Source organism: Myotis nattereri (assembly GCF_964212035.1).
Source record: "Myotis nattereri genome assembly, chromosome: 14".
Taxonomy (NCBI): domain Eukaryota; kingdom Metazoa; phylum Chordata; class Mammalia; order Chiroptera; family Vespertilionidae; genus Myotis; species Myotis nattereri.
This window is the reverse complement of record NC_138089.1, coordinates 33,953,432-33,977,757: the sequence shown is the minus strand read 5'-3', so window position 1 is coordinate 33,977,757 and position 24,326 is coordinate 33,953,432.

Below are 24,326 nucleotides of genomic sequence, written 5' to 3'. Positions count from 1 at the left end.
TGGGCAGTAAGATTACCTCCTCACCATTCAGTTTACCTTGTAACCGCCAGGTTCAGAAGAGCAAGCAACTTTGGGAAATGGTGAACCTTTGATGTATATGTGAAAAATGAATGTAAAATTAATAGATGGGATATATCCTCTTATTTGTCATAGTGGTAGTTGAGGTGACAATGACATATTAAGAACATTTTTTATTCGTGACTTAGCAGTGTTTTAGGGGTAGGAAGACTATTTTCCAAACAGACTTGCATTGCCTACACTCTGTGATAATGACATGTCTGCTCTATCTGCATTCCTCCACCTGTTATGATATATCAGGTACTACTTTTATTTCTCCAAATGCTAATCCCAATAAAGCTATTTCTCCTGGGGGAGGGGGGGAAAATAACTGAATAACTGCAAGTTTGTGGTTTGAGCCAGAAAATGGGAGAGAGGGCTCAGGGGGGAAAAAAAGTGGCAGTAGGCCAGGGCCTGTGGGGTATTATGGCTAATTTTAGAGTATTATGCCTATACTCAATGTTAGTGATTACCTGTAATTCCTACCCATTACCCACAGATAATCCCTAATTTAAAGTCTCCTGTGCACTTAAAGGGTGTTAGTGATAATTGGGGGTAGTTTAAAAAACTGGGCAAGTGTTCAGCTTGAAGCAAAGATGTGCAGAAAATTAATAGTGGTCAAAGGAAGCAAGACAGGAGCACAACTCCAGAATTCAGGAAAATAAACATGATGAAAATTTAAGTAGAAAATACACCAGCTTTCAGATACACTTTAATATAAAAAGGAGATACTGGTATAAACCAAAATTAAATTTTAAAAGACTTCTCAAAAATTGTAAAGCAAAGTGAAACAAATGAGCCTAAGTCAATGGCATACACACACAGAGGAACTATTTCAAGATATTCTAAAACACATTAGTTGACTTTACATCCTAAGTAGCATAAACCCTAAAGACAAAATAACTACAAAAATATTTTAAATTGTTTGTACCCAATTGCCATAATGTTGTTTGCATTGTTGGGTTTATTATTCTTAGACTCTTTTGTCTTTATAATGGGATAAAATAAATGAATATTCATTATGTTGACATTATTTAGAACTGGGGTTTTCTTTTTTTTTTTCTTTTTTTTCTTTTTTTTTTATTGCTTAAAGTATTACAAAGAGTATTACATATGTCTCCTTTTTTTTCCCCCACCCTTGACATTCCCCTGGCCTCCCCTACCCCCCAGTGTCTTATGTCCATTGGTTATGCTTATATGCATGCATACAAGTCCTTTGGTTGATCTCTTACCCACCCCCCTCCTGCCCTCCCACCCTCCCCGGCCTTCCTGCTGTAGTTTGACAGTCTGTTCGAGACAGCTCTGCCTCTGTATCTATTTTTGTAGAACTGGGGTTTTCAGTATATGAGAAGAGATTATAAGTAGAAGAACAATGAAGTTAAATAAAAAAAACTCCATAATCCTGAATTTGAACTAAAATACCAGAATGAAGTCATGATGAATTTTATCTTTTGAAAATTAAAATATTTCCTTGCTCTATCTGCTGAAAAGTTTAAAAAAAAAATGTACAACCCAGTAGCAATGAGCACCCATAGTATTCAGACTATGGTTTCTAAATCCGCGCCCCCCCCCCCCATACCCCACCCCCCCAAAAAAGATTCTCCTTAAAGAAATGGCTGATTCCAGTTCTGGGATAGGAAATGAACAAGGTGAGCCTAAAATATTTTGTAATAAAAATCAGAAAGGTAAATGGAGGATAACTAAGTTTTTGTCACACAGACTCAGGATTTAAATTGAAAAAAAAATTGTCTACTATCCAAAGTTGAGGCAATTTGGCCATTATTAAGGATAAATTTCAATGGTTTGGTATCATAACAAATATATTTGAATCCAAATCCCAAGTGATGCTTAAAAAAATAACAACAACAAAAAAGAAATTCAGTAATTATGGAAAATTAAGAAACCAATTCATTATTCTGAAAACTGGTAAATATAAGGAAAGGATCAAGCAATTAAGTTTTTTTTCATACAAAGAGCTGTACCTCAGAGTAGCCAAATTGATGATGAGGGAAACTTTTTCTTTATAAAAGTATTCCATATACTAAGTGAAGAAGAAATGATGGAATTCGGAAATCAATATTTGGTAACTATGGATTAAATGATGGATCTAGACAATGATCATAAATGCTGTTAATGTCGCAAAGAGAGATAGCTGGATATCATGGATTTCCTAATGAAAGTACAGAAATTCGTCAATGATACGGTCTTGCAAAAAATAAAAAGTTAAACCTGAATATATCAAGCCCTTAGATCTAACTAGCAATTTGGAGGAACAGAGAAACTCATTAAGTGGCACCATGGGATCCAATTAGTAAAATCCAGACAGTGGAAAACCCTTTAGGACAGACAATTCAGTTTCTTCAACAGTTAAATTATAAAGAAAAAGAGAGTAAAAATGAGATGGAAGGGGAAGCTTTAGGTTAAAAGGGACTTATGATAGATAGCAACAATTGCAATGTGTGGAACTTATTTGTATCTGGATTGAACCAAACTGTAAAAAAGAAAAAAGAAAAAAAGAGTCAGGCAATCAAGGAAATGTGGACACTTACTGGACATTTTATGATATTTAGAGATTATTTTCTATAATAATAAATGGTATTGTGTTTATGATTATGATTCTAGATAAGAATACCTTTCTTTTAGGTATGCATACTGAAATATTTATAGATGAATTGACATGATGGCTGGAATTTACTTCAAGAAATAGGGGAGGGGATGGAGAGTACAAGGTTAGTCTCAAGAAGCGGTTCTCAACCTGTGGGTCGTGACCCCTTTGGCGTCGAACGACCCTTTCACAGAGGTCACCTAAGACCATCCTGCATATCAGATATTTACATTACAATTCACAATAGTAGCAACATTACAGTTATGAAGTAACAACGAAAATAATTTTATGGTTGGGTCACAACATGAGGAACTGTATTTAAAGGGCCAGAAGGTTGAGAACCACTGGTCTAGAGGAAGCCAGATTGGCTGTGAGCTTACAATTGTTGAAGCTGGGATACATATGGGTTCATTATACTCTCTCTTTTAGTGTGCTTGAAATTGTCCCATAATAAAAATTTTTTAAGCAAAGAAAGAAAGATTTAAAAATGCTGGTTTTATTGGGCATAAGAGAAATACTTGAATCATTTTTAAAACTTATTGTGGGGTCACCCCAAAAAGCTGTAGGACTTGAGACTTCCAGGCAGCTAAAGTGACGGCCTGTCTTCATTTTTGTCATCATCCCACAGGGGTTGTGTTTCAACCAGAACGCTTCTCCTTTCCTAAATATATATTTCCTCTTAAGGTATGTTTCCATGCATAGAAGTCCTCTCAGCTCTCCAGAGCTGAGCAAAGACTCTGAAACCAGTGCCAACAGGAAGGGTTCAATTCTGCACCATATACAAACTTGTCCATTAAGTAGGACAAATAGTGGGTCATTAATTAGAATCCCAGGAACCAACTCTGGCCTGGAGTCTAATTTGTTGGCCAGTAGAGTGTTTGTTTTCTTTCAGTTCCTTTGGTCAAAGTGTACACCATCATTCTCTATAAACCTATACACACTGACATCACCTGCCTGGCCCTGGGAGCCTGGGAACCTCTGACCCATACCCTAAATTTAAGGGAATTCTGGCTCAAAGACTTTAAATTTTTCCTTATTCTGTAGCATTAGAAAACACCTTCTACCACAAAGCTACTAGCTTGCAATTCAGTCAAATTCAATACCCTCCCTTTTATCCATTATGCCTCTACCTTTCCATCTTGACACCAAAAGATTTATAGTAATATGAATTGATTGACAAAAATATCTTCTGGTAGCTCAAAAAAATCTTTTGCCTTACTTCCTGTAGCTCAATAAAGTCTTTTAATTTTCTTGTGTTTTCTAAGCAAAAACACATTTAGATTCTTAAAAACCATTGATTTGATTTGATATGGTGAGAAATGTCAATCCAAAGTAGCCTATCTCATTTAGATAAAGTAATTGCAGTAGGATGAATAACTTTGTGTTAGTCCTCCTTGATTAACTTTAAGATGAATCTGGAATTAGTTCATGGATATTACAATAGGATCATTCTGTGGGGAACATCCTGCATTTGAGGAGAAAATGACTAACATGCTTTCAAATTGCCTTAGAGGACTACAACTTGGAACAGTAAAGCAATCTGGGGGTAACAGAATGAACTAGACCTAGAATGAGCTTTATAAGAGTTTAAAGACTGACGGTTCCTTCCCTCGAGCAAGTCATTTTACCTCTCTGAGCCTCAGTTTCTCAGCTTTCTCTATGAAGTGAGAATAATTTTACCTATTTCATAGGGTTATTGGAGGATTTAACAAGATTGTGAACGTGAGAGAGTGCTTGACAAATGGTAGATGTTCATTTATTGGTTCTTGTTATATGAAAGTTGGCTGAGGCTTAGCCAAGAAAAGAAATTGGTGTGTGCTTTCAGAATTCAGATATGTTTTCGAGAAAACTGAGTAGACATTAATCAGCAAGACCCAGCACAAAGAGAGGAGACAATGACACTGAAAAGATACTGCCTTGCCATTTAGAAGAAGCTGAAGGAGATGCTGAATTGGAGACTGCTATGGACTAAATGTTTCTGTCCCCAAAAAATTCACGGGTTGAAGCCCTGATGCCCAATGTGATGGTACTTGGAGGTAAGGTCTTTGGGAGGTCAGTAAATCATGAGAGTGAAGCGCTCATGATGGGATTAGTTCCTTATAAAAACAGACAGGAGAAAGATCATCTCTCCCTCAGCCATGTGAAGATACAAGAAGGCAATCATCTGCAAAGCAATAAAAGGATCCTCACCAGAAACTGAATCAGCTGGCACCTTGCTCTTGAACTTCCCAGCCTCCAGAGCTGTGAGAAATAAATTTCTGTTGGTTAAGCCACACAGTCTAGAATATTTTGTTATAGCAGCCCAAGTGGACTAAAGCAGAGACTTAACATATTTCTTGCAAGTTCCCGGGCTCAAGAGTTCTGCTCCTAAAATGGATGGTTTATAAAAAATTGCAGGCTGTGTCCAAAATGCATATACTATACCTAAAATGTCTGCTCTAACCAATGTATTGGAATGGATGATTGTTTCATCTATAGATTTATATGAAGGTCTTTGGCAAAGAGGTATCTAGACAGCAACATTTATAACATCAATTGGGAGGTCAGACTTTAATGAGTTCAATTTGGACAAAAGACTATGCTTATGTTTTTACAAAAGCTGGTCAATGGAATACGAAAAGGGCTGAGCATTTTCACTATGACCTGTGATCATGAAATCGCTCTATTCATTGATAGTGTAAAGGTACACCTGGGTCACCTCAAATTGTAACTGAGAGCAGAGTCCAAGTTAATCTTGTGTGAAACTTAGTCAATACCAGTCTCTTCCCAGGACCAAACGGTGGTAAAAGATAGGATGAAAGAGTCTCAAAAAAAAAAAAAAAGAGTCTCACTTTGCTATTTTCTGGCCAAACCCCTGTATATACTTGATTAATATTTCTCACATCTCTAAGGCTCAGTTTTCATTTATAAAAGGATCAGAATAGTAACTACCTTCTCCTGCTTTGTAAAAATTCAGTCAGATTATCTTGAGCTCAGTGTAATAGCAACATCCCCAGGAAAGATAAAACAGGTCTTCCTTACCAGGTTGACAACTCGGGACCTATTATATATGTATCCAGTGACGGATTAGATGCTGTATCTTTTTTTTTTTTTTTTTTTTTTAATTCATTTTATTTTTATTTCACCCAAAATTTGGCACATGGTAGTATTGATATTCTCCAGGACAGCAAATGTATTTTGGTCATTTTCTTTATGCAATATTCTTTAGTTTAAAGGAGAAAAAATGAGGAGGATGGATGTGTATTCTAAAGAAATTTACAATCTATAGGATATTATGTAATCAAATAAACATACAATTAGGAAGTTTAAGGTACAAGTGAAACAAGAAGTAGCAAGTACTATATAGAGAGTTTCTTTTCTGGAAATATGGACAACAAGACATTAAAATTCTTTTTTTTTTCTTTTTTATTTTTTTATTTTTTATTTTATTTTTTTTTTTTAATATATTTTTTTTTATTGCTTAAAGTATTACAAAGGGTATTGCATATGTGTCCATTTTATCACCCCGCCCTAGACAGTCCCCTAGCCTCCCCTATCCCCCAATGTCTTATGTCCACTGGTTATGCTTATATGCATGCATACAAGACCTTTAGTTGATCTCTTACTCCCCTACCCCCTGCCCCCCAACCCTCCCCGGCCTTCCCGCTGCAGTTTGACAATCTGTTTGAGGCTGCTCTGCCTCTGTATCTATTATTGTTCAAAAGTTTATAATGGTCTCTATTATCCATGAATGAGTGAGATCATGTGGTATTTCTCCTTCATTGACTGGCTTATTTCACTTAGCATAATGCTCTCCAGTTCCATCCATGACGTTGCAAATGGTAAGAGTTCCTTCCTTTTTACAGCAGCATAGTATTCCATCGTGTAGATGTACCACAGTTTTCTAATCCATTCATCTACTGATGGGCACTTAGGCTGTTTCCAGATCTTAGCTATGGTGAATTGTGCTGCTATGAACATAGGGGTGCATATATCCTTTCTGATTGGTGTTTCTGGTTTCTTGGGATATATTCCCAGAAGTGGGATCACAGGGTCAAATGGGAGTTCCATTTTCAGTTTTTTAAGGAAACTCCATACTGTCTTCCATAGTGGCTGCACCAGTCTGCATTCCCACCAGCAGTGCACAAGTGTTCCTTTTTCTCCACATCCTCTCCAGCACTTGTTGTTTGTTGATTTGTTGATGATAGCCAGTCTGACAGGTGTGAGATGATACCTCATTGTTGTTTTGATTTGCATCTCTCGGATGATTAGTGACTTTGAGCATGTTTTCATATGTCTCTTGGCTTTCTGAATGTCCTCTTTTGAAAGGTGTCTATTTAGGTCCTTTGCCCACTTTTTGATTGGATTGTTTATCTTCCTTTTGTTGAGTTGTATGAGTTCCCTATAAATTTTGGAGATTAGGCCCTTATCAGATATGACATTGGCAAATATGTTTTCCCACACAGTGGGTTTTCTTGTTGTTTTGTTGATGGTTTCTTTTGCTGTGCAGAAGCTTTTTATTTTGATGAAGTCCCATTTGTTTATTTTCTCTTTAGTTTCAAGTGCCCTAGGAGCTGTGTCAGTGAAGAAATTGCTTCGGCATATGTCTGAGATTTTGTTGCCTTTGGATTCTTCTAGAATTTTTATGGTTTCCTGTCGTACATTTAAGTCCTTTATCCATTTTGAGTTTATTTTTGTGTATGGTGTAAGTTGGTGGTCTAGTTTCATTTTCTTGCATATATCTGTCCAATTTTCCCAACACCATTTATTGAAGAGACTATCTTGGCTCCATTGTATGTTCTTGCCTCCTTTGTCAAATATTAATTGAGCATATTGGTTCGGGCCGATTTCTGGGCTCTCTATTCTATTCCATTGATCTATATGCCTATTCTTGTGCCAGTACCAGGCAGTTTTGAGAACAGTGGCTTTGTAATACAACTTGATATCTGGTATTGAGATCCCACCTACTTTGTTCTTTTTCAGGATTGCTGCAGCTATTCGGGGTCTTTTTTTATTCCAGATGAATTTTTGGAGAGTTCGTTCTAGATCTCTGAAGTATGCCGTTGGTATTTTAATGGGAAGTGCGTTGAATTTATAGATAGCTTTGGGTAGTATGGACATTTTAATGATGTTGATTCTACCAATCCAGGAACACGGTATGTTCTTCCATCTGTTTATGTCTTCCTCTATATCTTTTTTCAACGTCCTGTAGTTTTCTGAGTAGAGGTCTTTTACCTCTTTAGTTAAGTTGATTCCTAGGTAGCTTAATTTTTTTGGTGCAATGGTAAACGGGATTGCTTTTATAATCTCTCTTTCTGAAAGTTCACTACTGGTGTATAGAAATGCCTCAGATTTCTTGGGGTTAATTTTGTATCCTGCTACATTGCCAAATTCATGTATTAAGTCTAGTAGCTTTTTGATGGAGTCTCTAGGGTTTTGTATGTATAATATCATGTCGTCTGCAAATAAGGACAGTTTTACTTCCTCTTTTCCAATTTGGATGCCTTTTATTTCTTCTTCTTGCCGAATTGCAATGGCTAACACTTCCAGTACTATGTTGAACAGGAGTGGTGAGAGGGGGCATCCCTGTCTTGTTCCTGTTCTTAGGGGAAATGTTAGTTTTTGCCCATTGAGTATGATGTTGGCTGTGGGCCTGTCATATATGGCTTTTATTATGTTGAGGTATGATCCTTCTACTCCCACCTTGCTGAGAGTTTTTATCAAAAATGGGTGTTGAATTTTGTCAAATGCTTTTTCTGCATCAATTGATATGACCATGTGGTTTTTTTCTTTCAATTTGTTTATGTGATGTATCACGTTTATTGATTTGCGGATATTGTACCATCCTTGCATCCCTGGGATAAATCCTACTTGGTCATGGTGTATGATCTTTCTAATGTACTGCTGGATCCGATTTGCTAAGATTTTGTTGAGGATTTTGGCATCTATGTTCATGAGGGATATTGGCCTGTAGTTTTCTTTCATTGTGTTGTCTTTACCTGGTTTTGGTATTAGGGTGATGCTGGCTTCATAGAATGAGCTTGGAAGTGTTCCTTCCTCTTGAATTTTTTGTAGTAGTCTGAGGAGGATAGGTTTTAGTTCTTCCTTGAATGTTTGGTAAAACTCCCCTGTGAAGCCGTCTGGTCCTGGGCTTTTGTTTGCTGGAAGCTTTTTGATGACTGCTTCAATTTCTTCCATAGTTATTGGCCTGTTGAGATTTTTAGATTCTTCCTGATTGAGTTTTGGAATGTTGTATTTTTCTAGGAATTTGTCCATTTCCTCCAGGTTGTCTAGTTTGTTGGAGTAGAGCTGTCCATAGTATTTTTTAACAATCATTTGTATTTCTGTGGGGTCTGTTGTTATTTCGCCTCTATCGTTTCTGATTTTGTTTATTTGGGTCCTCTCTCTTTGCTTCTTGGTGAGTCTGGCTAGAGGTTTGTCAATCTTGTTTATCCTTTCAAAGAACCAGCTCTTGGTTTCATTGATTTTCTGTATTGTTTTTTTGGTTTCTATGTCATTTATTTCTGCTCTAATCTTTATTATTTCCTTCCTTCTGCTCACTCTGGGGTTTTCTTGTTGCTCTCTTTCTAATTCTTTGAGTTGTAGAGTTAGATGATTTACTACCATGTTTTCTTGTTTTTTGAGATAGGCCTGTAGAGCTATAAACTTCCCTCTCAAGACTGCTTTCATTGTGTCCCATAGGTTTTGGATTGTTGTGTTTTCATTGTCATTCGTTTCCAGGATGTTTTTAATTTCTTCTTTGATCTCATTGGTAATCCAATCAATATTTAATAGCATGCTATTCAGCTTCCAGGTGTTTGAGTATTTTTGGTTGTTTTTATTGTAGTTTATTTCTAATATTATGCCATCGTGGTCTGTGAAGATGCTTTTTATGATTTCAATCTTCTTGAATTTGGGGATACTTTGCTTGTGACCCAATATATGGTCTATTTTTGAATATGTCTTATGAGCATTTGAGTAGAATGTATATTCCCTGGCTTTGGGGTGGAGTGTTCTGAAGATGTCTATTAAGTCCATCTGATCTAGTGAGTCATTTAGGATTGCTGTATCTTTGCTGATTGTTTGTCTAGAGGGCTTATCCAGTGCTGTCAGTGGTGTATTAAAGTCCCCTACTATGATTGTATTGTTGTTGATCTCTCCTTTGATATCTTCCAGGAGTTTTTTTATGAATTTGGGTGCTCCTGCATTGGGTGCATATATGTTTACCAGAGTTATATCTTCTTGTTGTATTGATCCCTTTAGTATTATGAAGTGGCCTTCCTTATCTCTTGTTATGGCCTTCACTTTGAGGTCTATTTTGTCCGATATAAGTATTGCTACCCCAGCTTTCTTTTCCTTTCCATTTGCCTGAAAGATATTTTTCCATCCTTTCACTTTCAGTCTGTGTGAGTCCCTTCTAATGAGGTGGGTTTCTTGTAGACAGCAGATGTATGGGTCATGTTTTTTTATCCATTCAGCCACTCGATGTCTTTTGTTTGGAGCATTTAGTCCGTTTACGTTTAAAGTTATTATTGAAAGGTACTTGTTTGTAGCCATTTCTGTTTTTGTGTGGCTGTTTTCTTTCTGAGCTTTTTATTTCTTATTTTTATACCAGTCCCTTTAGCATTCCTTGCATTGCTGGCTTGGTGGTGATAAACTCCCTTAGCCTTTTTTTGTCTGTGAAGCTTCTTATTTCCCCTTCAAGTTTGAATGATAGCCTTGCTGGATAGAGTATTCTTGGATTCAGTCCTTTGCTTTGCATCACTTTGTAAATTTCAGTCCATTCTTTTCTGGCCTGATGTGTTTCTGTTGAGAAATCATTTGACAATCTAATGGGAGAGCCCTTGTATGTAACTTTCCGTCTCTCTCTTGCAGCCTGTAAGATTCTCTCTTTGTCCTGAACATTTGCCATGGTAATTATGATGTGTCTTGGTGTGGGTCTTTTCGGGTTCACCTTGTTTGGGACTCTCTGGGCATGTGTGACTTTTTTCTTCCCCACCTCAGGGAAGTTTTCTGATATTATTTCTTCTAATAGGTTTTCTAATCCTTGTTCATCCTTTTGTTGTTCTGGTACTCCTATTATTCGTATGTTGTTTCGTTTCATGTTGTCCCAAAGCTCCCTTAGGCTCTCCTCCTGTCTTTTAATTTTTTTCTCCAATTGCAGTACATTTTGGGTGTGTTTTGCTTCCTTGTCTTCTAATTCACTAATTCGGTCCTCCGCTTCTCCTAGTCTACTGTTGATACTTTCAATGGAGTTTTTCATTGCAGCTATATCACTCTTCATTTCTTCTTGGGTCTTACTTAAGTTGTTGATTTTTTCATCTGTTTCTTCTAGCTTCTTCCATATGTTATCGATTTTTTCATCTGTTTCGTCTTGCTTCTTGCAGAGGTTGTCGATTTTTTCCTCCATCCGGTTTATGCACTCTAGGACCCTTATTCTGAATTCTTTTTCTGTCATGTTGCATGCCTCTGTATTACTTAGCTGCTTTTCTGGAGAGTCCTCCTTCTCTTTCCTTTGGGGGTTTCTTTGTCTACCCATGTTTGATCTCACTGACATATCTAGACGTTGAGTCGTTCAGTGGTTGCTCCCTTGTTGGCAGTGACTCCTTGATCTGTGGTTGCTCTTCGGGCGGTTGCGGTAGCAGCTGCTCTTCAGTTGGCAGCAGCTCCTCTGGTGGGTTCTGTTCACAGCTGTGGTGGCTCTTCTGGCTGGTGGGGCGAGGTTTCACGTACAGCTGCTGTTCCTCGGCAGAGGGTGTGTTGCTCGGGAGGTTGCTGTTGCTTGGACCTGCTTTCCTGGGGAGTTCTGCTCTTCTCGGCTGCAAACCGTCTCACCAGCTGAGCAATTTCGCCAATTCGGTGTGGGTGTTACTAGTTTCAGCTGCTGACTCCATTTGCTCTGGGACACGACCTGGGACGCGTCTGCCTATATCGCCGCCATCTTCCGTCCTCCTAGATGCTGTATCTTATATCACTTTGATTTGTTTTCATAAGACCATGAGAACCTAAAGCAGGCTGCAAACCCTTTCAGTAGAAAATAATCCCCAAGGAGAAATACTGGCCATTGTTTGGGTGTCAGGGAAAAAACTGTCTATATATTTTGAGTCAGGAGCTTACTCTGTGGACAGATCATCAGCGAAATTCCCAATGTCCTGCCATGTGGGGTGTAGGGATGTCAGACTTCCTGTTAGGCGCTCAGTCTGCTGAGAAAGAACATCTGGCAGAAGGGCTTCCTTGGCATGCAGCATCGCAGACTCGGCCAAGGGAATAGTACACCTTGACCTTTACCTAAGATAGCAGAGGAAGTGCCCAGCCAGTGTGGCTCAGTGGTTGAGTGTTGACCTATGAACCAGGAGGGCATGGTTTGATTCCCAGTCAGGGCACATGCCTGGGTTGCAGGCTTGATCCCCAGTGTGGAGTGTGCAGGAGGCAACCCATCAATGATTCTCATTATTGATGTTCCTATCTCTCTCTCCCTCTCCCTTCTTCTTTGAAATCAATAAAAATATATTTTTTAAATAAGAAGTAAAATGTTAGCAGAGGAAGAGAGGTTGCAGGGGCCATGTAGTGAGGCCTCCATGGATGGCAGAGATGGTAAAAAGGAATCATCCCACTGATAAGCAAGGAGGGAGGGGTACAGGTGGATTTCCAGCTACACTGCCAAGCTGACCTGAGCCATATTCAGTCTCAGCTTCCCCTTGTCCAAGAATGAAAGGCCTAGAGCCTATTCTTCATATTCAGTTCTTGCTAGTGAATAAAACAAGCCCTGAGCTCCTAAGTGAGAGAAAGTAGCCTCACTAGGCTTGTGAAGAAATGAACATGCACTCCAACCTCTTGACACATCTCTGATTTTGATTTCACTTCTCAGGAGCCCAATTTCATCACAACCACGTGCGTGATTCTGCAGCAATGCCACGGAGGGAAACAATGAAATTATACCCCTTTGTTTGGACTTCAGTGGCATCCCAAACCACAGAAACTTTCCATGATATCACCTCCCCTTAATGTGAATATTTACTGCCTGCGTCCCTTGAGTAATATCTTCTTTCTTTCACACTCTGTTCAATTTCAAGTTTCAATTTCAGTAATTTGACTGACGTGACAATATACACAAATGCTGCTGGAGTTAATCCAGCAATGTTCCATGTCTGGGGCCCGTTTTATATCATCTCTGTCTTTCCTATTATTCTCCATCTCTCATTTGGTGATAAGCTGTCACAGAACATGGAGATTATCTGGCTGTCCTTATTTTCCCTAAAAGTTATGGAGAATTCTCCCTTCCATCTTAGGAAACAGTCTATTTCACTCTCAGACAGTTTAATAAAAAGTGCATTATCCATTTACTTCATATTTCACACAGAGGAGGCTTCTCTTCCATCTCCCAAACTCCCCTGACTTCACAGTCTGTCTTACATGTTTCAAATCTTCTCTGCTTGTTTGTTGCTTTGCTGTTGTTGTTTGTTTTACATTTCCAGGAGGGGGCCGGGGGTGTTTGGGTTGTCGGGGTTTTTTTGTGGCGGGGGGAGGGGGGTAGAATTTTGGATCTTAAAGGTACTAAACACCTGAAGCATATATTAGTTTATTGGGCTGCCATAAGAAATTACCACAAACTTGCATGGCTTAAAACAACAGAAATTGATTGTCATCAGTTCTGGAGCCCAGAAATCTGATATCAAGGTGTTGGCAAGGCTCTCTCCAAAATCTCTGAGGGTGAGTCTCTCCTTATCGCTCCCTAGCTTCTGATGGCTATAATCCCTGGCATTCCTTGGCTTATAGACAGCTTGCTCCAATCTTTGCCGCTCTAGATGCATAAGGTTCTTCCTGTGCCTGTGTCCATGTCCAAATTTCCCTCATCTTATAAAGACAACAGTCATTGGATTAGGGCCAACCCTAATTAAGTATGACCTCATCTTAACTTGATTGCATCTGCAAAGATCCTGTTTCCAAATAAGGTCACATTCCCAAGGACTGGGGTTGGGACTTGAACATATCTTTTAGGGGGACGTAGTTCAGTCCATAATAGGGTATTTTGTGGAAATAAAACAATGCGTTAATTTGTCTCTCAGTGCCCCCATTCTGGGACAACAATGCAGGAAAAGCACACTCTGGCTTACAGCCTGGATTTTAGAACATTCTCATAAGAAATATTTAAATCTGGAAGTAACCTCCCCACCACCAGCCAAAAAAAAGTTCTCAGACATTCCTATGTGTATTGTTTGCTAGTGTCCAAATATACAGAACCTGAGAGAATATCCACATAGATGTGATAAAGTACTGATAGCCATGTAACTCACCTCACCCCATCTCCTAGTGTACAAAATACAGGCGCCTGAGAGATACAAAATAAGCAGAAGTCAAAGGAGAAGTATAGCACCATAGCATTCCCAAGGATGCTTTTGTGTGTAAACACACACAAACACACACACGTGCGCGCATACATGCTGGGGTGTGTGTACATGCTGGGGTGTTTGTACATGCTTTACACGTTCATTTAATTAGTAAGGCTGGTTTTGAGAAGTTTTCTCTATGTAGAATAATCAGATATCTTGATGTCAGTAATTCTGATGGCTAAGAAAGAGTCCTCGTTTCTTCACCATGAAGGCCAGGGAAATGCACAGCTAATACACATCCTGTGGATGCTGAGGGCAATGGAGATCGCCTCCCTCTCAGTTAGCCAGCATGACCACACTGGGCCATCCTCATTGCAGCCTCAGCCACAGCAGCAAAAGTCCCCTGGCCCAGATACAGTCCCTCACCTCCTATGTCCAGCCAATCTCCACATCTACCTTTTTCACCTTTCCCTTCTCTCCGCTTCTCGCCAGTTTCTCCATTTCTGTCCTGCTTAGACCTTCATCATTTCTCATCTGAATGGTTGGAACAGTCTCCCAATTGGTGACTTTGCTACAAGGCTTGCCCCTCTTCCAATGCTACTTCCATTTCTTTAAGAGAGGTCTTTTTAAGGCCCCACCTTCTCAATGCTCAGAGACCTGCTATGGCTCCTCATCCTTCCAAGCAGAGGTTGTGACTTCTGTGCACATCAGAATCACCAGGAGAGCTGGTGATTAAAATTAAGATTGCCAACCTCACCTCTAGAGTTCCTTATCCAGTTGCTGGGATGGGACCGAAGAATCTACACTTCCAGCCAGTTCTCCGGAGATGCTGACATGGTTGGTCCAGGGACCACGCTGTGACAGCACTGGCCTAGAGAATAAAGTCTCAAGACAACCCGCGGCCCAGCCCTGCCTGTTTCTCTAGTTCTGTTTCCTTTCACTCTCCCCACTGACACTTTAACCATCTACTTATATTTTCCAGCAGACAGAATTCTGTTTCCTGTGGCTGTCATATCCCATGGTTATTGCTAGCAATTTGCTTTCTCACTTTGCCTTCAAATCTTTGCTGCAGCTTCACTGCCTCAGTGAGGTCTCCAATGAGGTCTTCATTTGTCCCTCATCTGGTGCTTTCCATTATCTTTCTACTTTTATAAACCCCTCAGTCCCTCCCTAATTGGGCTATGGGATCCTTGAGGGCGAAAATCATACCCTTTGCCTTGCTGCCCCCAATACCCAAGAGATGCTCAATCAATGCTTATATTTCTGCACTTAAAGAGAACTGGTCAAAGAAGAGTGCACAGTCAGTGAAATGTCTAGGCTGCACAAAAGTCTTTGCTATCCTTTTGTGAGGCTTGTAAATCCTCCATTTCATCTGTGTATCGGATATCCCTTAGCATTCTACTTGTGATCATTTACACTTGGAGGATAAGGAAATGTACAGGAGGACCTGTCTGTGTACAGGACTGTCCCTTCACCATACTTTTATCAATGGGGTATAAAAAATATATAAAAGTATGTCTAAAACTACTTTAGTGACAAGCAAACATAAACCAAGAAAAACAGGCTTCTTCCACAGAATGAAAAGTCCAAGGACAGTGGAAAACAACACAGGTTGGTTTAACATCGACGGTGGTGAGAAAGCTGCCACAAGGAGGAGCTTTCTAGATCACAGAAGCCCATCATGGTCTGCACACATCTCCAAGAAAGCCAGCCAGGCTCATCTGGCACAAAAGGAATATGCAAATAAGGAGGCTGAGAGCAGCAAACCACACCCCCAACTGGTGATAACAGGAAAGCTGGGCAGATCAGGAGAGAGGCCTTGGCAAGAAGGGTTTGGGTTTTGTGTTGCATAAGGAGCTGTTGGGACACTCCACCTGCTTATCCTGGTGAGCTCACTGTAGGTGATAATCATGGGCAGAGCCACACTAACAGCCCTCATTGCTACATGAACAGGTCAGCCTAGTCTACAGCCTCTATAAGTATCATTGTCCCATACTATTCAAGAGCTAAGGTCACCACACTTTCTACCTGCACATCATCCCAAGCAAACCTAGGTGAAGACTTTAATCATTATAATGCCACTGTCTCCCAGAAGTTATCACTGCCCCACTTACCACTGGCATGGAGGTTCTGATTCCCACCCTACTGGTGAATAACACAGCACCCAAATGCCATCCAGGGCTCTGCTTTCTGCGATCACTGCTGATGTCAACTCCTGCAGCAAAGAACAGAGCTGAGGGAAGGGGCTTTTGTGCTTTACTTGTTAAGGAATTTGACCCAAGGAGGTAGGAGTGAGGGTCAAAGGAAGTAAAACTGAGAAGGAGGAGGAGCAAAGAGAGGCACATGATACTGGCCAGCACTAAATGAGTCTGACTGCTTGATCCTGCAGCACCATCCCTAGGAAGTATCGTAAGAACCATCCATCAGAAGGCGAAAGGAAGCAGAGTCTATCTACTGGATCTCACCTCCCATTAGCAAAGGTTCCTCCCATGAAGGAGACCTGCACTTCCAAGTAGCATGTGCTACTTGAGAGCGGTCTTACCAACAGTAAAACCCTGGGGCATAAGGCAAGAGGCACCTGATGCAGGCATGGGGCAGGGCACTGACAGCTTAAGTGTGTAAATTCCAATAGAATTCATGCATATGTGGTTATCAAAGTGACAGCTAGAACAAGAGACAGAGAGGCCCAGAGGTGGATATAAGAGACATTCAATACAAATAGTATACAAAACAGTATCTCTGCTCTCGAGAGCTTACTTTACATTGGCCAGGAAAGAGTGGGGGGATTGACATTTTACAAATAAAGTCATCTATAATAATAAAAGCATAATATGCTAATTAGACCAGACAACCAAACAGCCTTCCGGACATCATTCTGGACATCCTTCTGGATGAAGCCACAGCGGCGGGGACCGAGGCAGAGGTGGTTAGGGGCAATCAGGCAGGCAGGTGAGTGGTTAGGGGCGATCAGGCAGGCAAAGGGGTTAGGGGCGATCAGGCAGGCAGGCAGGCCAGCGGCTAAGAGACAGCGGTCCTGGATTGTGAGAGGGATATCTGACTTCTGGTTTAGGCCCAATCACTGTGGTAAGCACTGTACATATTAAAGAGGGCCTATCGACAAATACTTTTTATTATAGAGATTTTTACAAATAAAATCCTTTCAAAAAGTATGTTTAAAGAATGTTAGCTTTGACATTGCCATCTGATGACACTAAAAGGCATACAGAATTAAGAAACTGGGGTCACTTATGAACACTTGGTCTTAGGTAAGTCACTTAATTTCCCTGGATATGTGTTACCTCATTTTTAAAATAGGTGTGTTAACATCTACTGATTTTTTGACAGCTTTATTGAGATATAATTTTTCAAAACAATAAATTTCAAATATTTTAAAAGTATACAATTTGATCAGTTTGGGCATATGTATACATTGAAGTTATTACCAAAATCAAGATAATGAACATATACTATATTACTTCCAAAACATGTTCTCTTCCTCCTTTCCCTCCCACCCTAGCTTGCCATTCTCTTCCCTAAGCAACTGCTGATCTGCTTTCTATTACTATAGATCATTTTGCATTTTGCAGAATTTAATATGAATGGAATCATACAGTATATATTTGTACGTGTGCGTGATTTTGTTCACTCGGTATAATTATTTTGAGATTCATCATGTTGTAGTATGTATCAATAATGTCATGCTTCAACAGTCTCTGTTTTATCTTAGATCATTTATAGTCTTCAAGCTCACTGATTTGTTTCTTCTACAATGTCCAATCTGCCGTTAATTACATTAGTGTATTTTTCATCTCACACATTGTAGTTTTCATTAAAGTTCAATTTCAATCTTTTTAATACTTTCTGTCTCTACTTAGCTTTTTGTCTTTGTCTGTGTTGGCTCTGAATTGGTTTCAGTTGATAAAATGTTCTCCTTGTTGTGGTTTGTATTCTCCTGCTTCTTTGTATGTCTGGTAAGTTTTTATTTGAAGTCAGACATTGTGATCTTACCTTTTTGGGAGCTGGATATTTTAGTATTCCTATAAGTGTGACTTAGATTTGTTTTAAGATTCCATTAAACTATTTAGAAATTGATCTTTTTAGGTCTCATTTTAAAAATTTGTTAAGTGCAAACCACAACTGTGTAGAACTAATTCTTGCTACTGAAGAAAGATCCTTCTGAAATCTATAAGCAATGCCATACACCTTATGGTCGTTTTCAGTCTGATTGTTGGGAACAGGCATATTCTCAGTCCTGTATGAGCTCTGGGCACAGTTAACTCTGACTCTTTTGGGTGGTTCTTCACCTGGCCTTAGTTATTTTCCTTACTCTTCTGACCAGTAGTTGATAGAAACCCTCTACATATCTCTAAACTCACCTCCGGACTGATCTTGGACTTCAGAACTCTAGCTGTCCTAGTCTCTGCAGACTCTCAGCATCCTTAATGCAGGGAGTCTGCCAGTCTCTGCCTGGGTCCTCCTTCCCTGAACCCTGGCCTGTAAGCTGGGGCCCGTCATAGGCTCCCCTTGTTCACTTCTCATCTTTCAGGATTATTGTCCTCTATTGCCTGATACCCATATCTTGAAAGCTACTGTTTCATATATTTTGTCCAATTTTATTGCTTTTATTTCAGACAGCAGGGTAAATCTTGGCCCAAAGTAGAAGTTCTTTGTAATTCTTATAAGAATTAGCAGCAATAGCCCTAGCCTGTTTGGCTCAGTGGATAGAGCATTGGCCAGCGGACTAAAGAGTCCCAGGTTCGATTCTAGTCCAGGGCACATTCCCAGGTTGCAAGCTCAATCCCTAGTAGAGGGTGTGCAGGGGGAAGCCAATCAATAATTCTCTCTTATCATTGATGTTTCTATCTCTCTCCCTCTCCCTTTCTCTCTGAAATCAATAAAAAAAAAATATTTTTTAAAAAATTAGCGGCAATATATTGAAGCTAACAGCCTGGCTCCTGGCCTCTGGTAAGCATTCAATAATGACAGTGATGCCCTAGCCAGTTTGGCTCAGTGGATAGAGCATCGACCCACAGAAGGGTCCCAGGTTCGATTCTGATAAAAGGCATATACCTCAGATGTAGGAGCGATTCCCCAGCCCTGGTCAGGGTGCGTGCAGAAGGCAACCAATCGATGTGCTTCTCTCACATCGATGTTTCTCTATCTCTGTCTCTACCTCTCCCTTCCACTCTCTCGGAAATCAATGGAAAAATAAACTCAATGAGGATTAACAAAAATAATAATTATAATAATAATGACAGTGATTATAGTGTTGGTGGAGGAGGAGGGTAGTATTGCTGTTAATGGCCTCTTTATGATTAATTGTAATTGTTTCCCCAGAACTCAATAGCCTGCAAGTATGGGAGAGATCATATTAGCAGCAAAAAGCAGACCTCTGTCCTGCAAAAACTCTCCAAGATCTCTGGTAGCTCCAGGGCATTTAATGAATGTACTCTCCAAGAGGAATTCTTGCACTAGCACTGTTCTTCCTCTGCTATCCACCCCGGCTCTTCGTCACTGCTCCACAGGACATCGCAGACTCCATCACTGCTGCGCTGGGCCCATGTTTACACCTGCATCTCAGCTGACCATGATGGTCTCTGTCATTGCCCCAGCAGGCACTGTGGTCTCTGTTTCTGCTCTTCTGGACCCAGAGATTTCTACTTTCTTGGATATAATATCTCCTCCTACTTCCCCAGAAAGTACCACCAATATCCCAGAGTCCTCTTGGTGCCAAAGTGGTCAGCCCCAAATGATGGGAGGCCACTCTCCATCTGACACCTGGTCATAGAGAAAGTGAACTGCTTACATTCCAAAGTCTGCCAGGCTATTTAACAGTACTGGCTCTTTCAAAACTTACTCTCAGTGACTCCAATATCCATAGGATATGAACACTTGTTATCTCTTTCCTGTTCACTGTTGCAGTTCCACACATAACACAGTGACTGGTGCGTATTAATTCCTCAATAAAAGTGTTTTGGAAGAACGGATGAGTCCAATGAGAACTGGACCAGGAGAAAATAAGGGGACTCTGCCAACAACTAAAGCTTTTGTCTGAACACATGAACTGTGCTTGGCTCCTTCTCCCATCAGGGTGAGTTCATACAGAAGGCTCATCAGTCTCTATTACACAGAGCTATCTGGCAAAAGAGCCCCTCCAATCTGCCAGTCATGCCAAGGAACCTGAAGTACACTATCAGGCAGTAGGCCAAGAAGTCACTGCTATCCTATTTCCCATCTTAAATAATGCCCAGCTATGTCATCCAGCCAAGCTTGCCAGACAGTGTTAAACAATATGCAGCAGATGATAACTATGCAGTCCAAAGAACACAAGGCTTGCAAAATACAGCCCCAAACTTGCCCATAAAATTTAACATTGTTTTCCTTCTCTGTCTTCCAAGTCCATCCCTTGTTGGTGCAGAAAAATCCAAATTGTAAAAAACGTTAATTTCCTATCTCCTGTTGCCATTAAAAAAAATTCCAAAATATATGCAGAAATCTTCCTTCCACAACTTGCTTTCCTTTCCGCTCACTCCAGCCAAAAGGGTCACACTCAAGGCAGACTCATCTCTGGGGTCCTTCTTCAATAGCTGTGACCTACTCCACCTTCTCCTGGAAGTAAAGATGCTTTCTTCCAGTCTCTCATGTGTTCCATTCCCTCAAAAACCCAGGCAATTAACAGGATACCTAAGAACGCCACTTCACCAGTTCTGCTCCCACAAAATTGTAAAAATACAAGCAAATCCCCATATTAAATGTGGCTGCTGCCACAATTCTCAATTTAATCCTCAAATTCCTATGCAGGAGTATTTCCCCAGTGGAGACAGCTCTAGGATATGGTGCATCTATTGTAAATGTAGCACAAAGTTCCCTTATATGTACAATCTCCTCTTGCTCTTTCTCTCCCAGTCTAAGGCCTAGCTGTTGCTGTAAGTCACTCCTGACTAGAAATAGATTAGGAATCTTTCTATATGCTAGGGAACTCCAATATCTAAGGAAGCTCCTTTCCCGGTACCCTATCAAATAAGACAAACATGTTATACGTTTTTATTTTTAATTTCATTTTTTGTCTTGAATATCTATTTACTGTATTATTAAATATGATACCCTTCAAAAAATTATTTTAATTTAATATCAACAATGACACTGTAACAGCACAGGGGAGAGGTAGTGGAGAGAGAAGACTATCAGGTTTCCTGTTCCCTCACAACCAGAATTACCCTTCCCACACTGCACGGTCACAGCACAGGACTGACCCTTTGCTCATCACAATCTTGCAGGTGGCCCACTGGCTCTTTGGACTCACTCAATGGAAAGCATCCTGGCAGACCATTGCCAGAGTTAATTACTTCCTGGTGCTCTGACCATGTGGAGGATGCTATTGTTTCCAGAGACATCTTCCCCTGGACCCTCTCTCTAGAACACAAAAGCTCTGTCTTCTAAAGCCCTCTAAAAGTACATGGCCACAGAAGACCCTGGACATCATTCTCATGGGCTTTGAGTCTTGGCTCTCTTGATATGTCCCTTCTGCTACTGAATCTGCTCCCTGCATCCTGCATTGCCAAGCAGCCCACGCACAATTGGCATTTCTACATGGCCTACAGCTAGGAGCTCACCTGTTTATCAGAGGCCGCCACTAGTAGCTTTCACCCTGTGTGTCATAGACCTCGTTTGCACTGCAGGCCACGGTCTGAGCACCTGAGGCCACAGTGAAAGGTGCTATTTGACTGAGCTGAGATGCTGATGGAAAACTTTATCACAGGATCCATTAAAACGTCTGCAGCTGGCCGTGGAGGAAAGTGCTGTTCCTTCGCTAAGCTGAGGCAAGAGAGGGCCTTGGTGTCAACTGTAGCAACGACCTCAGCAGACCAGCCGTCCAATGTGCAATGTAGGTTTCTGGACAATGAGGGATGAGGATAATGAGCAGGGCCTCAATGGTCATTCAGCTACTCCAACTAATCCCAGGCTTAGGGGAAGTGGGGCAGAAAGAGGCCCACTAGGTCACATGCCATGCAGTGAAAACCACTCCATTCATTACCGTGGAAAGTGACATGGGCTAGTGGTTTAACATTTGGACTTGAGAAACCCAAGGGCCTGTGTTTGAATATTTTCACCACCATCTCCTATTGTGAGACTTCAAAAGACTTCCAGCTAAACCTTCTAAGATTATTCCCTGGTCTGTAAAATTAGGATAATGATAGAACCTACTTTTCAGACTGAGAATTTTATGTGATGATACATCTAAAGCACTTGTCATGGGGAATTGACAAACACATGACACTTTGTGTGCTCAGTAATGGAAGCAGTTAGGTAGTAGGAAGAACGCAGACTTAGAGCTGGGATCACACTCCAGCCATGACATCTCTGCTGTAGCCACCAAGACACACAACCTCTCTGAACTGTAATTCCTCATCTGCACAAAGAGAAGAAGAATTGCTTCACAGAGTTGTTGGAGAATTCGAGGAGTTAGTGTTTATACAGTGGCGGGCACTAAGCAGACACTCATTGAATGGACTGTAAAGCTCACACTTCACTTCACCCAGCTGGTCAACCTCTGACCAGCCTCTCCACTAGGACTAAACACCTTCCCTTAATGCACTTCCTTTATCCTCCCCATCCTTAAAAATATGTTTCCCTTTTTAATTAATTTCTTATTTTATAATAGTTTTCATTTTACAGAAAAGTGTACAGAGTTCCCATATACTTACCCCACACTCTGTTTCTGTTAACATCTTAAATAAATATGGTATACTTGTCACAACTAATAAACAAATATTGACACATTATTATTTGCTAAATTCCATACTTTATTTTGATATTTTATCTAATGTCATTTTTCTGTTCCAGAAAATCATCCCGATACCTTACATTTAGTCATCATGTCTCCTTAGAGCCCTATCGAGGATGACAGCTTCTCAGACCGCCCTTATTTTTGTTGACCTTCACATCAAGATGAGGTATTTTATAGAATGTTCTTTACTTTAGACTTGCCTGCCTGATATTTTTCTCATGATGAGACTGAGTGTCTGGCATCTTGAGGAGGAAGATCTTTAAAGAGATATAGTGCCATTCTTGCCACATCAGATCACAAGGACAAGATGGCAATGGGACTTGCCAATGCTGATTCTGACCTCATCACCCAGCAGAGGTAATGTTGTCAGGTTTTTCTACTGTAAAACCTGCTCTTTGGAAGGAAGTGACTATGCACAGCCCACCCTAAGGAGTGGGAAGTCATGGTTCACGCTAAGATGGAGCATCCACATGAATTATTTGGAATTCTTCTACATAGATTTATCTTTTTTCCACCATTTATTTATTTATTCCATCATTATTTATATCCCTATGGATTTATGGATATTTATTTTATTCTTTGGGACTATAATCCAATATTGCTTTATCTATTTTCTTGCTCAATCTGTTCCTGCATTGGCCATTGGGAGTTTTTTCAGCTGGCTCCTGTATCCCTTTGACACACCTGATCCCGGCGTGTTTTGAACACTTCCCAGGCTGATCTTGTACATTCCAGTCCCGGCCTTAGAATGAACCATTGCTCCAGGAGCCTGGTTCCTTTGATCGGAGGATGGTATTGGAGACCAAGACTGGACTCAGCTCCTGGAGAATCATTGTGCCTTGGCCCTCTCAGCTGACAGACAAAGAAATATATGTGTATGTACTAACCCATTTATATATACATATCTAGAAATATTTCCATACAGAATATATAGATTGTCCCCAAAAGAGTATACACACTTTTTTCTGATAGAAAATGTATGTATACATTTTGGGGACAATATATGTGTATATATATTTGCATCTATATTAAGCTCATAATAAGATCAATGTCTCCAACTCTAATGCCGTGCCACATGGATTCTAGCACCCTCCCCTTGCTTGTCTATGACCTACCACTCCATCAGTGAAAAACCTGAGTCGCACCATCCACCATCCATTTACTTCATCCTTCAATTCCAGTATACATATATAATGGTTTCAGAATTGTTAACCTGTACCCCCCATGGGAAACTAAGTTACCAGCTACCTATAATAATAAAAGCATAATATGCTAATTAGACCATATAGCTGGGGCTGCGAGGGATCCAGGCAGCTGCGGCAGCTGTGAAGGCCTACTCTTGCACAAATTCCCTGCAACGGGCCTCTAGTAGTATATACTATGTTTCTATGCAGTTCCTTTTACCTTTAGTCTATAGCAGTGGTCGGCAAACTGTGGCTTGCGAGCCACATGCGGCTCTTTGGCCCCTTGAGTGTGGCTCTTCCACAAAATACCACGTGTGGGCGCGCATATACAGTGCGATGGAAACTTCGTGGCCCATGCGCAGAAGCCGGTTTTCGGCCTGGGA